General features: G+C 41.6%; 1 protein-coding gene across 4 annotated transcripts in view; it reads left to right on the top strand.

The window, feature by feature from the left end:
• The window catches only part of TDRD3 (tudor domain containing 3), a 154,841-nt gene that overhangs the window by 2,071 nt on the left and 136,871 nt on the right, over positions 1-15,899 (top strand). For 2 of the 4 annotated variants that reach the window (XM_019529818.1, XM_019529817.1), the window contains exon 2: positions 3,330-3,391. The gene's annotated coding sequence lies outside the window, so the exon portion shown is untranslated. Of the gene's footprint in view, positions 1-3,325; positions 3,392-15,899 lie in introns of all 4 variants that reach the window. The other 2 variants (XM_019529820.1, XM_019529819.1) reach the window with 1 other exon arrangement.

Genomic DNA, 15,899 nt, shown 5'->3' with positions numbered 1-15,899 from the left:
GCAAGAACTACTTCACAGTTAGGGTGGCTAGGAGCTGGAACCAACTTCCTAGGGAAGTGGTGCTGGCTCCTACCCTGGGGATCTTTAAGAAGAGGTTTGATGACTACCTGGCTGGACTCATTTGAGTCCAGTCTTTTTCTCCCGCCCAGGCGGGGGTCGGGCTTGAAGATCTACGGGGTCCCTTCCGACCCTACTTCTATGATTCTATGAACAGCACCATGCCTGTGCTACACTGTGCTCATAGTTCCAGGCTCACCCTCAGCTTTCCAGGCCATGCCATGCAATGCAGTACTGCCCATCTCTCAGGCAGCAAAAGGTGGAGGAGGGACGGGAAGCCCAGAGACTTTAGCTGCTCTTGCAGTCAGAGTGATGGGGGAAATGACGGCTGAGCAGGAGATCAGAGTTTGTAACCTAATTCCTCATGGGCCATATACAGTCGATGAGCTACCAGTTTGACAGCTCTGGTTTAACCTATGTTAAAATTAGCAAACATGGAAATTATACAAACTTCCTAGGCTGTACTACTTCTGTGCTTAACTTCCCTTGTAACAAAACATTTCTTTTTAATCTAATATAACCTCCCTTCACGTCTGCTGCCACTTGTCCTGTTTCCAGTGGCCATAGAAAATCCATCACCAGGTTCCTTATAACTACCTTTCTTATATTTTAAGACTATTACTGATTTCCCTCCTAGTTCATTCTTCTCTAGCTCAAGTAATCTCAGTTTTCCAGCCTTTCCTTATTTGTCATTTTCAACACTTTTTGTCACATTTGCTGCTCTCTGATCTCACTTTGTTTTTTTTATACCTCTCTGTGTGTGATAACCAAAATTGGCCTCACTAGTGCTGAACAGAAGTCTCACTTCCCATGGCTTAAGCACAACACTCCTGTTGATACACTGTTGATTCCATATTCAGTTGGCAATTCCTTGCAACTACAAGGTCCTTTTCTGAGGTACTGAAGCTCAGCCAAGCATACAGTAGTTCATTTTATTTATGCCTTTGCACATGTCGTTATTGCATTTTGGCCTGTTTATTTTGGACCACTTTTCCAGTTTATCCCAGTCATTTTGAATCCCAGTCCTATCCTATAACGTGTTTACTATCCCATCCAAGCTTGGTGTTTATCTGCAAATTTACTAAGTGTGCACTCAAGTCTATCTTTCAAATAACTAAAGAAGATAATGAACATTACCAGTTATAAACAGACCTGTAGTGAACTCCATTTAATATCTCCTCATAGTAAGCTGCTGCTAACTGTTCTTTGAGCATGATTATCCAACCAGATATGCCCATACAGTAGTTTCATTTAAACTGTTCAGATTAGACAGTGTCCTTGGATCCTGTGCAAAAAGCCTTGCTGCAGCTGAGATGTATTACATCCTCATACGTAAGACACATTCATTTAATATTTACAGTCTAGATGAAATTGTCTTTTTAGATGAGTGTTTTGAACATGCTGTCATCCTGTGCCCGTCCTGAAGACGCAAAGAATTTTGTGTACGTGGAAATATAGGTTGACACCTAGTTAAATTGTGAGAAACCATGTAATTCGAAGGAAAGAATGCATTGTTTGGTGTTTGGCAGAGTTGAGATTAAAATTCAGATCTTTCATTTACCTGTCTTGCTCCTCTGTCCAAGTTTGTTTGTATAGTTTTGAGAATTTTCACCCTAATTGAACAATTCATACATATAATGTTTCACATTTTTTTTTAGTTTCTTTAGGTATTCATTAAAAAGTAGATTTTTTTTTATAAACAAGAAGTAAGTATCACTGCAAATGTGTTTTCAAACCATTTCTTTGTACAACGTTTCAGAAAAAGGTGATATAGATCAGCTCTTCCTCTGATTGCTGTTGGGATTACCTAACATTGCTGTAGCAATTGTAGCTAATACTTCCGTGAGTAAGAAATGTTAAGGGAAATATAAAAATATGTGTGTATTTTTTCTTTTAGTGATTCAGCACTTTGGATTAAGTTGACAGGTTAGATCCCTGAAGTGTATTCAAGTTTGAAAGCCAATATGCTTTCTTATGTATGTTGTATAGAACTATTTTTGCTTGGCTTGATTGGACTATCCCAGTTTATGGCTATTCAGAGTGCAGTGAGGAGCATGTGCTGTTTCATAGAATCCACAAAAAATTATATGAAATGGCAGTGATTTCAGTATTATATCTGTACACTGTTCAGAAATGAAGAGAATTTTTTTGTTGTAATTTTTTTGATGCCTGCTAAAATGCAGTACTGTTCAGTCCCTTAGAACAGTAGTCTATAGAAGTATCAAAGGACGATATCCCACTGATATCACAGCAAGATAGTATAGAAGTTATGCATCTGTAGATGAATTATGGCTTACATGAGCAACTGCAAGACAGGTTGTGAAGTCTGCAGGTAGACTTCAATAAACAGTAAGTTGACTTTAATGCATATACTATCTTTATTTTAAAGCCACAGTTCAAACAGTGAAGTGTAAGATGTCAATTCTAGATTGACACTTTTTGTTATTTTTCTTTCTCATATATATAATTGAGGGGTCAAACATGAAGTTTGTATCTAAATTGGAGATTGTGTTATTTGTGCATGCTCCATATTTTAGATAGGCAATACCATGCTTTTATTCAAGACCAAAATAACCGAAATGTTTGTCTAAACTGTATTTGTGCTCTCATGTTACTGTGAAATCATTGATCCCTTGATCACACAAATCCTTTTTATATCATTTAAATTGTGATCTTGTTGCATTTCTACTGAATAAAGCAATATTGTATGGCTGTTTGGCACAATTAAAAAATAAACCCCCATTAAACTCCTTAACTTAAATATTGTGTAAACTCTTATGAACTGGCTGTAGCAGAAATTGTCCAGAGATTTTGAGTAACTTTATAGGCATACAGACTGAAAATGCCTTTTTAAAAAATAAGGTAGAAAGAAGAACAAAGAAGTTTAGATATATTAAACTTCACAATTTAGTTCTACTAATGGCTTTCATTAATTATTCAGGTTACATAATCCTTGAAGAAATATGCAGCTAAAACATCTTAAAAATCTGGAAAATGCATCAAAACTGTGACATCATATATAGAGTGGTTTTTAAAATGTGCCTTTATCATTTTAAGTCATTGTGTAGTAGTTGTTTCTGGAGAATATATGTGTATGTATGTATATATGTATATGTATATTCAAAAGTATGCATATTAGCATAGCTGGCACATTATCTTTAACCCATAAGTAGTGTGTGAATGTGGCCTATGTGTTTGCTGCTGTATGTAACAAAGAACATGTTTTGAAAAATTATGTTTAAATTATTATTCTTTATTTTAATTTTAGACAGATTTAAGAACCATTGGCAAGAAATTCCTCCCCAGTGACATCAATGGTGGGAAAGTGGAAAAGGTAATCAAGAAATGAGCTACAAACCTTCTCTCCTTAATTTTTTCTGATTTCTATGTTACTTGAGTTATTTCTGGTTATTTGAGTTACTCATACCCATACAAAGCACTATTTTTCTTAGCAGGAGACCTTAACAAAGTTTGAAAATGTTCAGAGTAAGCCACTTATGTTTTTGGTTAAACCCAGTCTTTTCACTCGATTCAATAAAAGGAAATTTGGGTTTCTGGGTGCTTGATGCTTTGTATTTGCAGTATTTTGTAGTTCAAATTATATTCTTTCTTTCTGACTTTTGACAAGCAGTTGTTGATGAGAAAGTTTACAGAGGTTTTTCATCAACACTTATTTGCTGAAATAGATCCATCAGTTTCTTTAATCAAAGGCTTTCAGAGCATAAAGACAATAAGCTTATATTGCATAAAGACAATAAGTTGTTTTTACCCTGGATAGTTATCCACACAAACATTCTCACATGTTTTCAGTCCCCCTGCTTTCAGTTGAAGACTTTATCTCAGCAATACCTGATGTGCCACTAAGATATACTTCAGCCTGGGGATGGAGGGGAGGGGACGGCACATTTGTTGTCCTCTTCCATTTATCTCAACTGCCTGGCGAATTGCTGCCTGAATTTGCTTGGGTATCCATTTTCAGTGTTTTTTCCCTTTCTTTTATGTTAATTTTTTTTCCTTAAAAGAGGGGCTTGCTTTTACAAACTTCTCCCCTCTTTGGAGTTTTGTGACAGATCCATCACTAATCTTTTTACCCTGTGTCAAGAGGAACTGCCATCTTGAATCCTCTTTATAGGCTTCATGTGTATTGCCTCCCCTTTTTCATTTTGTTTTCTTTGAGATACTCTTCAGCCTTTTCTTCTGGTGAGATATTTTCCTTAAGTTGCCAGGCCTGAGGAACCACACCTTTTCGTGACAGTTTGTTTCCTACATCAGAATCTTGCTCCAGCTGCATCTGCTGTCTAGACGAGTTTCATATTCTTGCAAAATGAGGTATTTGTTGCTCATTTAAAGTAAGAACAAGGAAGGAGCAAGAGAGAGAACTCCATGGCTGCAACCAGATGAGTGCAGCCATGGTGCCACATGTTCAGCGTTCTGTGCTTCAAGGGAGCAGCTTGGGGTTTTTTTTTGACCCTGGATATCCAGGGGTCCAAAAAACCTGCCAGAAAAAAAGTGGAGTGGAGCATGTGGTGGCAGCCTACGCCACCCAAAGCCAGAGCCTGGCTGGGTGGAGCCATGCTCTTTTTGGCCAGGCTCCGTGTGGCAGGATCACCACTGCTGCATCCTTGGAAGCTCCCAGGACCTCAGGTAAGGCTGCTGGGGCCACTCCAGTGCTGGCCCCAGCCTCTCCTATTCCACCTGGTGTAATTTGCTGCACATCAAAGCGTGTGTGGCACAGGTGTTCCTCGGGGACAACTAGTGGTGGTAGAAAGTGCACTGCCACTGGTTGTCTCTGGGGAACCAAAAGGTCCATGTGCGACCGGAGACAGCTTGTATATTTCCTTTGGACAAGTCTTTGGGTTCCATTGTGGCTAGGCGCAAGCCCCTCTGCCTTGTAGCACTGTTTACATGGAACCACCTCTTCCCAGGATACTACTTTCGCTCTAGCACTGCAGTGCTCTGCACCCTCGCATCATTTTAGGTCAGTTGAATTCAATCTTTTTGGTGCTGCAGGCCTGATGAGTGGTGTAGGCCCTCTATCTTACCCTTTGCTGGCCCCCAGAGTTATAAGTTTTTGCAACTTTTTCCTCCTATACTATTGCCAAGCTTTCATATATGGCTATGACACAGGTTCCTGCTGATCACCCCTTCACAGTCACTATCCTCCAGGTACTTAGTTACACACATTCTTTCTACTTTTTTAAGTAGGTTATCTAAGTAGGTCAACCCAAGCCGCCACATGTTTGCCGTGCATTCAGTTAGTTGCATTGATTATGTCAAGGCCTAAAAAGGCATTACTAGTGCATTAAACTGTAATTTTTTGTGGCTAGAGAACAGTCCACCAGGACCAAAGCCACTTGTTACTGCTGTGTGTGGTGTAAATATAATGGACGTTTGCACAATAGAGTTTGGCTCACTTCTAGTACACACTGTGTGATTATAGAGACTTTAAGCAATGCTGTTGCTTTTGGCAGAGCAGTATTTCTATTACTTTTTCTGTGAAGGACTCAGAAACCCATCTATAGGTCTAGTGGATACTGGAGGAAAGTAATGTAATAGGAATAATACAAGTTATCTGAGATCCGTTGTCCACAAACATATTTAACACACCTTATCCTTGCAGTTGGGTACAAACGCAACTGCATGAAACTGCAGCTGAGAGATAGCAGAGGAGTGGAATGCATTTTTTGTTTCTATTTCCTTGGTATGGGGTGGGGGAGGAGGGATTGAAAGTGGAGTGGAGATGTAATATGTAATAGTGCTGAGGTAAGTAGACCTTAGGTTGAAGACTTATATGTGTTAGAATGTGTGTAAACAATGTTTCTACATCTCCAGTTACTGGTAACTAACTTTTATAAAGGACTATATCTGTCATGTGACTGAAACCTTGAATAATGTAGTTCTGATGTTAAGGAAAGAAATAATGTTTCTATCCACATATATTCTGTGGATGCCTTCTTCTCCTACTTCTCCATCTCCTCCTCCTCTTCTGCTGTTTCTTCTCTCTTTTCTTGCTCTTTTTTGATGTGTAGCTCTGTTTGTTTAATTTTTATGAATCGGAGAGGGTAAATCTGTTCATCTCTTTCAGTGCCTTACCCTCAAAGAAAACATGTGCCAACTTTTTTTTTGATTCTCATGACCTATTTCAAACATTGAGGTTAAGCTCAAACAGACTTATTCTTACCACAGAACTCTGTTCTATATCATCCATAAAAATCCAGAAGAATTAGTCATGGATTTAGTCAACTTGGTCTCCACTCAGTCTTTTTCTTGGTACTGTAATTGCAGGATAGATTGGAAAACATGAACAGGTTGTCATGTGCAAGATGGTCATATGTGCTCCCACAACTATTGTACAAAACAAAAGCCTTTCTGTTTGGAGATACCATTGTGAAAAGTGCTTTGGAATAGGTGAAAGGGAGTAATTGCTAACCATATGCAGAAAGAAATTGTGAAATTTCTCTTTCACCTCCCAAAATTGAGGGCCCTGAAGTAGTGAACTGTGACTTAATTTCTAGAGAGAGAATCTGCACTCTTAGTTTACTTTTCAGAGATCTTCTAAATGTATTGTTGCAATCAGGTCATGATCTAATTTTTTTCTTACTACATTGTGGTTCTGGGTTTTTTGAGAGATGTGATGAATATTATATATTGTGGATTCTTCAGCAAGAAATGATGGAACAGTATACCAGTAGGATCTCTCAGGAAGATTATTTGTTCATGTATATTGAAGATTCACAGAACATTCAAGAGGTTAATGAACTTTTATAATTGTTCTCATCAACCTAGTGTTTTGTTTTCATTCTCTTATTTGTTTTTGCTTTTTTGGTATTATTCATTTTTTCCTATTAATGTTTCTCTCTAATGCTTTGTTAATTTGATCTGCTCAGTATAGGGCTTAGAGCAGGGATGGGCAAAATGGTGAATCTGGATGGACTCCATTTCCCAGCAGCCCCTGCCTGCATCATTCCAGCAGGTCTCCATGGAGACCCCAGGAGTGGCAGGGCCATGACAGCATGATGCCAGGGTCTTGATGGAGGCTGGCCTGAGCAACATGCCAGGAGGGCATGCAGCTAGGCGGGGAAGTACTCTGGGCTGTGTTCTGGATTTTGTAGTGGTGACAGCGTGGGCTTTAGCCATGGCAGAGCCACGATCAGCTTGCACGCTCCTGGGGCAGCAGATCGTGGCTCTGGTCTGGCTCTGGTCTATGCTCATTGCAGTTATATCCCAGCGGCTCTGGTCTATGCTCATTGCAGTTATATCCCAGCGGCTCTGGTCTATGCTCATTGCGGTTATATCCCAGCCTGGCCCTGGCAGAGCCACATGCCCTGCCAGAACTGCTCAGGGTGATTTCCATAGAGATGCTGGCCACATGCTGTCATGGCTGTGCTGCTCCTGGGATCTCCACAGAGACTGACTGGAGTGATGTGGGCAGGTGCTGTGAAATGGAGTCTGCTGTGGGCCCAAATTGGCCCACAAGCCATGCTTTGCCCGCCCTGGCTTGGAGGAAGGAGGAGCAATTTAGTAAACTTCGTTTTGCTGCAGGTAAACTGATAAGGGAGATCTGGGGTGAGTAGCAGTAGTGAATTTGGAAATTGGGAGTAACATCAAGTGTCACAATGAGACTTTGTTTCTGAAATCTGATGCATCCTTATTGGTCAGAGATCATAAGGAGACCTCAGTTTGCCACAAATGTATTATTAGGTAATGCATTCCTTAAATTTGATATTAAAATTAGTAACAATTATCTTTTGGAATCTAAATATTAGGATTTTTTTTAATGATAACCTCTTTGTTCCTGTGGAATGGAGGGGGGAACACCCTCCTTCCCTGCCCCTCCTCCCCCCCCCCAAAAAAAAAAAAAGCCAGAAGAGCACTGTGCCCGAATGGCTAGTATTTTTCTTTTGTTCCCTTTAGTGGAGTCAAATACCAAACCGTTTTAATTTTAATTTTTATTGTTTTTAAAGAAAACATTTTGTAAATTGCTTAACAATATAATTTTCTTTAAGAATTCGTACTTTTCTGTTAAAAAAACGTAAAGTACACAGAGGGCTAGAGGTGAGGAAATACATGATTACAAACAAACCTTGTTCTGAGAATTTTGACTTAATTGATTGTGATAACTAAGAAAACATTAGTTTTTGTTGAAATACAAATGCGATTGGATATCTGACAGCTGAGGAAACCAAATATACAGTATTCTCCCCAGTGAAATTGCTTTTATAGGTGTCTAAGATGTAAGGGTTGCATGCTGTGCCTTGTAATCATGGCACTGTTCAACTCAGTTTAATGTTTAAGGGATGCATATGTGTTGGCTGACAGAAAACATTCCTAATGTCAGTTCATTTCTTGTCCTTCAGTTTATAGTATTAGAACTATTTTTTTGTTTAATTGTCAAAATCAATTTGAATTATTTAACTTAGGGTTTAATTTTTTTTTTTTAAGTAGTAAGCATGAGTTTAGTGCATGTGTGAGGTGGTTGGATTCATAACAGGTAATTACAAATAGATGGCAAATACTGCATTTCTTTTACTAACACTATCACATTTATACAAATATCTAGGGAAAAAGAATCCTTAAGAGAGGAAGGCCCGCACATGTAGCCTTTATGCTACAAGATGGTGCTCTTTAGATTTGGTTTTGGTAAGTAGTAGGATATAATAGAAGGACAGAAAATAATTTAGGATGGCATGATCATGAGTTGATTCAGTTTGAATTAAATGGAAGGGTAAACAGAAACAGATCTGTAATTAAAATTACAGTAGGGAACACTTAAAACTGTAGGAGCTAGTTAATGAAGTCGGGCAGAATGAGTTTAGAGATTTGACTGAAGAGAAAGCTTACAATTTAAGTTATGTGCAGAACTATATGGAACTTGTATCTCCCAAGCAAGGAGAGAAACTGATAAGGATAAACTTCAAAATGAACTAGATGAATAAGTACTTAAAAATGATACTAGGAATAAGCAGAGAGCCTACAATGAATGGAACAAAATGGACTGGCCAGAAAAGATAGCTGTTTCATAAGTATATTGTGAGAATTGCCAGAAGTCAAGTTAAGTTAGTTATTATAAACAGTATTCAAACATACAAAACTGTTCTCCAGTCCTATAAATAAATAGATAACAAAACAAGCAGTGGAGCCAGTATGCAATGCAGATGGCATAGGGATTAAAGATAATCTAGGCTTCATCTAAAAGCTAAGTAAATAGTTTTCCTGAGTTGTCAGTATAAGGCAGTGATATTGAACATGGGAGCAAAGGCATAGAGACTAAAGAGAAGTGAAAACGTCTACATTTGAGATGAAAGCAAATGTCAGGATCTTAGTACTGTCAAGTTAAGAGGACCAGCTAATCCTTATATCAGAATTCTGAAAGAACTGCCGTAGGAAATTTAAAGTTAAGTAGCAACACTTTTTTAATAAATGTATAAAGTTGAGGATGGTACCATAAGACTGAAAAATAGCAGATGTTGTTGTACCTATATTTAGGGAGTGGAGGAAAAAGTGATCTGGGTGAATACAGGCTCAGTGATTTCATCTCGAAAGCATGCAAAACTTTAGAACAAAATTTTGCAAAGGCAGGCTGTGGTGGGCTAAATAATGTCTTTTCACGATTACTGTTTTTTTCTTCTTTTTAGACAAAGGAAATTTAGTAGATTCTATCCCTCAGACTTCAATAAAGCATTGATATCATGTAATGTGAGAATTATAAACTAATCTGGGGAAGATAGCATTTAATAGAAAAATTGTAAGAGAATCCATAAAGGGGATGTGATAGTGGGTTGTACTGAAAGGGAAAATATTGCGCTATAAATGAAAAAGGCAAATTTGAATTGTAAATTTCCAGTAAAGATAGAGAATTATTAATGCCAAGTGATGGAGTGTGGATAGGATTTTATCTGGAATTCTGGGTACATGTTTAAGACAGATGAATCCAAATATTTACAGGTGCAGAGAAGGGTGAATAGGTGAATGAAGAATTTATCTCACTGGGCTTGGCTTAGCGTAGAAAACCAGAAGCTGAGTGGAAATATGACAATGCTCTGTAAATATATTGGAGATGAGCAGTATACAGCAGTGAAGGAAGAGAACTATTTTAAGCTAAAGAACAATACACATAAATGTGTCTGAACTTGCCAGGAATAACTCTAATCTGGAAATTAGAAGAAACTTTCTTATCATCAGAGGCATGACATTCTGAAACAGCCTTTCAAGAGGAGTTTAATCAAAGGACTTGTGAGATGAAGCTTGGTTAGATTTATGAAAGGAACTACATAGCATGGTTGCCTGATTATAATGGGAGACTGGACTCAATGATCCAGGAGGCCACTTACAGTTCTATGTGCCTAGAAAGTCTTGATCCAAAGAACATTTTTTATGTCAGTTTTTAGATACCTAAAAATACTTCATTCATTTTGATGGATAGTTTTCTGGCATGAGGAGGACTAGATGATCTTGAATTCCCTGTGTTATCTTATGATTCTTTTGTTCTATGTTGTGGGAGAGATTAAAAAAAGGGAAGAATCCAGACAGAGGGAGGGGAGAGTGGATTATGCAGATTGACATTTACTGTTATCTGAAATAGGACCTCTTTGTTGGGTGGGTCAAGAGGAACCAGAGAAACTGACTCTTACTTGCATGTTGACAGGGGACAATTAGAATTTCTGTAACTTCGAGAATTTGAACATACTTAAGTAGAGTTGCCAGGGTATAGGTTGTAGCCGTGTTGGTCTAAGGACATAGGCAGACAAAGTTCTTTGGGTGAATCTCATATCTTTTATTTGACCAACTTATATTGAGTTGGTCCCCCTCCTCTGACTCTGGGGGCAGAGGCTGCACAAAGCACTGCCCAATTCTCCCAGTCCCCTTTATCCCCCAACATGGATAGAGGGAGAGATGTAGCCCCTTAGGGTATGGGAAGGGTTGGCATGGGAAGTGACAGGGCTAAGGGCAGGGGGAGCTTCTGCACTGTTCCCCTCAGAATTAGCATGATTTTTGGTGGAGGAGATTGTTTTTCCCTCTCTGTAGTGGTACCACAGAGTGCATTGTAGTTCATGACAGGGTTGGCTTTACTGTGGAGTGGAGAAGATGGTTTGGACATTTGGGTGGTTCTGGTGCCCTCTCAGGAGCCCTGGGAAAGGGACTCATCCCCCTTGGGGCCTAGTGGTATGAGTCCCAGGGCTCCTCCCCCTCTGGAGGGATAGGACTGTACCACCAGACCCACTCCAGGGGTGGCTGGGGTTGGGGCCTAAGCATGTGGTGGTGCAGAGCAGGCCGTGGCCCGCAGAGTTGGGGTCACCTCAGTGGGCCGCTCCTACCACAGAAGGGTTGTGCCATTCTGGGTTCTCTTCTGTGGTGGTAGCTACTTTCTTTATGTTTTCAAGGGATGCGATATATGGTGCAGCTTGGTGGGCAAGATTGTGATATCAGCCCCCTTCTTACATGGTTGGAGAAAGCCCCCCTCCTTGTTGGAGGGTCTGAGCTGCTGCACCTTTGTGGTTGCTCTTACTCTGGGCAGCAGATAACTGCAGCACCCACCCAGCCTTGGGGTGCTGGGAGCAGTGTGGGGCTAGGAGGGGGCATTCTCTCCTTGCCATCTCCTTCTCTCTGTGCCCTCTTGCCCTTGGACTCTGCTGGCAGCTTTGGTGTGGGGCCCCCAAGCTTGCGGTGGTGGGGGAGGGTGCCAGTGGCAGTGTCACCCCTGTCTTCAGCAGGGTCCCGGGGTGCCTCCCATGGTTGTATGAGGGGGCATTTTTTGGTGGAGGTGCCTCAGTGCTTGGCACTGCTGTGTAGAAGACCTTGTTGGGGGACCTCTGGAAGGGGACCATAAAGAGAAAAGAGAAACCTGAACAATCTAGGCTTCATCCTCTCTGCCTCTCCTATGGTCAGTTGGATGGGGACCTGGAGTGAAAGGATTGGATGTGGCAGAGGCTGGGGTCCTGGCACCTCAGCAGGAGGATCATGACCAGGGAAAAGACTCACCCCAGGCTTTGAAGGAAGGACATGAGGTGCCAGTCTGGGAAGCAGTGGGGGGAGAGGACTGATAACCACCCCGGTTCCCAACTCTTCCAGGGGCTTGAGGAAGATGTACTTGCATGGCAGTACAAGCCCTTTCTCCATCGCTTCCTGCGTGGTGGTCTCCGTGGCAGGGTAGAAAAGTCCCTTGTTATAGTGTCTGGAGGCTGCCATGATCTTTGAGGCCCTCGCTGCCAGAGTGAGCACCCTCACGTATGTTTTGGAGGGTGGGGAGCTCTTTCTTGGGCATATAGCAGTGCACACGGTGGTACCTGGTGAAGGTGGCGAGTGGGCCCTGATTACCCGAAGTGGTGAGGGCCCAGGCTCCAAGGGTGCAGGTTTTCCTTCAGCTGCTGGGCTGAGGAGCTGGGGTTAGAGTTGGGGGAGGTTTAGTGGGTAGGGTGCCTGCTAATCAGGCACTGCTGGTCCCTGCAGGGGTTGGTGGTTTGTTCTTGTTCACATACCTTTTACCTTTCCCATCCCCTATGGAGGAGGAGGATGAGCCCTTGCCTTTGGCCTGGTTGAGTTTGGGGGGGGAGGGGTCTTGTGACACCCTCCAGGGGAGACTGGCCAGGGGTAACGCCCTGGTCCTCTGAAATCTTCCCAGTCACACTGGCTGCCCCCAGTAGGATGCTGTGAGTATGGGAGCCCCCTCCAGGGGCCCTTGGCCTGCCATGGAAAGTTAAGTGGGAAGGGGGTGGGTGGGGTGCGACTGTGGAACCGTGTGCATCCCCTCCACCTGAGTGAAAGAGGATGCCTTGCTGCAGGGGCATCCCGGGTGCCTGCTTTGGCTTCACTGGGTGTGCGGGAGGCTCTGTGCGTGAGTGTGTGTGAGGGGCTGGGGTTGAAGCTGGGGGGGGCAAACACAAAAAGGCACACAAGGACACGTATAGGAGGGAGGAAAGCACCCTACTGGCTTACTTAACCATACACAAAACACTGGGAGAGGGGGAAGTGGGCCACAGGGTGCTGCTAGAGCAGCTAGCAGGAAAGCAGGTTGTATTTGTGTAGAGGAGCCCCACTGGTGTTGTGGGGTACCCTCTTGTTGCAGGCAGCTGTGGCAGTGGGTGGTGACTGGTGAGGCAGGAAGCCTCCTCTCCTTCCGAGAGGGGAGTGGGGCTGTAAGTAAGTCCCTGTGAAGGTGGTGTTGAGGAGAGCAGGAGCCTGTAGCAGCTTAGCAAACTCCTACTACTGCCTCTCCCAGCAGGCAGGGTGATGTGGTGACTCCTCCTGGTGGACACAGGATACTGGGCAAGATGGACCTATGGTCTGACCCTGTAAATGGCAATTCTTATGTTCTTTTGTATTCCAGTGAGTACTTGCAGAAGATAAGGAGGTTAGCACCTTAGAGATTAGTTCAGAGGTTCATGAATTTCTGTAGGCAACTTTAAATCACTCTTCAGACTAACTTTTGACTAACCTGGCTAACCAGGTAAGTACTGTGCTACTAAGATACCCGTTGCTTGGAATCCTCTGTAGCTGAAGTCAGTCTTTTTTAAGAGTCAGTTGTAGAAATACTTAGAAATATAGTAAGCTTAGAGAGATACTGTTGTTCTTTCCTTTTGTTAATATTTTCAGATCAAGTGCAACTGACTGCTTATTGAATACATACATTTTCAAGATAGTCCAGTCCATCTTGAGTGAAGAAAACTGTATAACTGAATAAATCTGTATAACTAAGGTCATTAGACATGTAATGACACATGGAACATGTATTTGAGTATCATAATTGACATGCAGGCTCATTTCACTTGTCTACTGGTGTTTTGTTCAATTCTGGGTCTATATATTTGTTTTGCATAGCTCTTAAACTGTATTATCAGCATCAACCACAAGATGGCTATGTTTGCTTAAAATTAAAAACGCCTTCTATTCAAATACATACATGCTGTGAATATACGAGAAGCATCTTGAATTACATAGCAATAGAGATGAAGCTTGTATTATGCTTTAAACTGCTTAAAGAGCATGAAGCAACATGCATGGCTGGTTCAGGGTGCATGCTGCATGCGGTACCTGGGCACACCAGCCCTATTGATCCATCACATGGGGCCAGTTTATGGGCCTGATCCATCCCATAAGCAGCCTTGTGGCTCTCATTGGCACAGGGCTGGGTTAGGTTGACGCACTTGAATTAAATTAATGCTTATTTTTCTTGATGGCAGTTTAGTGTTCTGTTAAAGTTTAACACTTTTTAATAGAAACATGTATAAAAAATGTTAATAGGAAGTTTAATTCTGATATTGGAGATGATTTTTAGGCACAGAACTATTAGTGGTAATCAAATTTACTCTATCAGTTACTTTATTATATATTTCATTTAAATTGACTGAAAGGTTTTCCATCTTTTCTGTTTAATAATGTGGGATGATTAAGTCATGTCAGCAACATTTATAATCTTTTTCATTTTTGGTTTTTAGTGATGATTTTTTGACATACGCATATATTAAGTTGTAAAATAAAATAGTGTAGGATACGCTTACATTTTTTATAATGTGGACCATACTTTTGAAAGAACATCTTGTGTGTTTCTTGAATCATTCTTGAATCATTCCTTATCCTATTTAGACCATCGTGTTGTTCTTTAGGAAGGTTTGGTTACTTAAATATGTATACATTTTTATTCTTTTGTAGCATAAAGCTGCATTTTTTTGGCAGGGGGAGGGGTGTGGGGAATCTCACTGTCTTGTTTTGCTGCTTATTCCATCTCTGCCACAGTTCATTGCTTTTTTTTTTTCTGTTCCTGGTCTGTGTTGCTTAGTCCTTAGCTTCCTTGTACATTCATCATTTATTGGTAGCTTTGAGTTCCTTTCCCACTGGGGACTTTTTTGTAATTGCCTGCAATTTCAGTCTTGCAGCTGGCTCTGTTGCTTTATACAGCCCTTACTCTTATGTAGCAGGAGCCTCTAATGAAGCTCTTTTTGCTAGGATAACTGTAATAAATAAATAATAACCCTCCCTCCACAAAGCCCCGTGACACTAGGTACAAGAAGCCAGTGTGTGACAGACCTGCACGAGAGCAGATAAAATTATGTATTTCAGGCATTCGACATGTCATACTGCAGCAGTTTTGGGAGCAGTAATATGCATCTCATTTGTTTATTGTGAATTGGCTCTTTGCATGTGGGGAGACCAGTGGGTGTGAGCCTCGATTTTTAGCAAGGCTTTTCATATGGTCTCCCAGAACGTTCTTGCAGGCAAGCTAAGGAAGTATGGGGTGGATGAATGGACTGTACGGTGGAAAGAAAGCTGGCTGGAGCATCAGGCTCAGAGGGTAATAATCAATGGCTTGATGTCATAGTTGGCAGCCGGTATCAAGTGGAGTGCCCCAGGGGTTGGTCCTGCGGCTGGCTGTGTTCCATGTCTTCATCAGTGACTTGGAAGATGGCATAGAGTGCACCCTCAGTCAGTTTGCAGATGACACCAAGCAGGGGGAACTAGTAGATATGCTGGAGGGTAGGGCTAGGATTCAGAGTGATCTAGATAAATTGGAGTAATGGCCAAAAGAAATCTCATGAGGTTCAAAAAGGTCACGCGTGAAGTCCTGCACTTAGGACGGAATAATCCCATGCACCAGTACAGGCTGGGGGCTGATTAGCTGGGCAGCAGCTCTGCAGAAAAGGACCTGGAGGTTAGAGTGGACAATTAGCTGAATATGAGCCAGCAGTGTGCCCTTGTTGCATTGGTAGGTATGTTGGCAGTAGATCCAGGGAAGTGACTATTCCCCTCTGTTCAGCACTGATGAGGCCACATCTGGAGTACTGTGTTCAGTTTTGGGCACCCCACAACAGAAAGGATGGGGACAAATTAGAGAGTCCAGTGAAGGTCAA

The sequence above is a fragment of the Crocodylus porosus genome, unplaced genomic scaffold (genome assembly GCF_001723895.1).
Source record: "Crocodylus porosus isolate Cpor-Errol unplaced genomic scaffold, CroPor_comp1, whole genome shotgun sequence".
Taxonomy (NCBI): domain Eukaryota; kingdom Metazoa; phylum Chordata; order Crocodylia; family Crocodylidae; genus Crocodylus; species Crocodylus porosus.
Note: the sequence above shows the minus strand (reverse complement) of the source record. Positions and strands in the feature narration are given on the sequence as shown.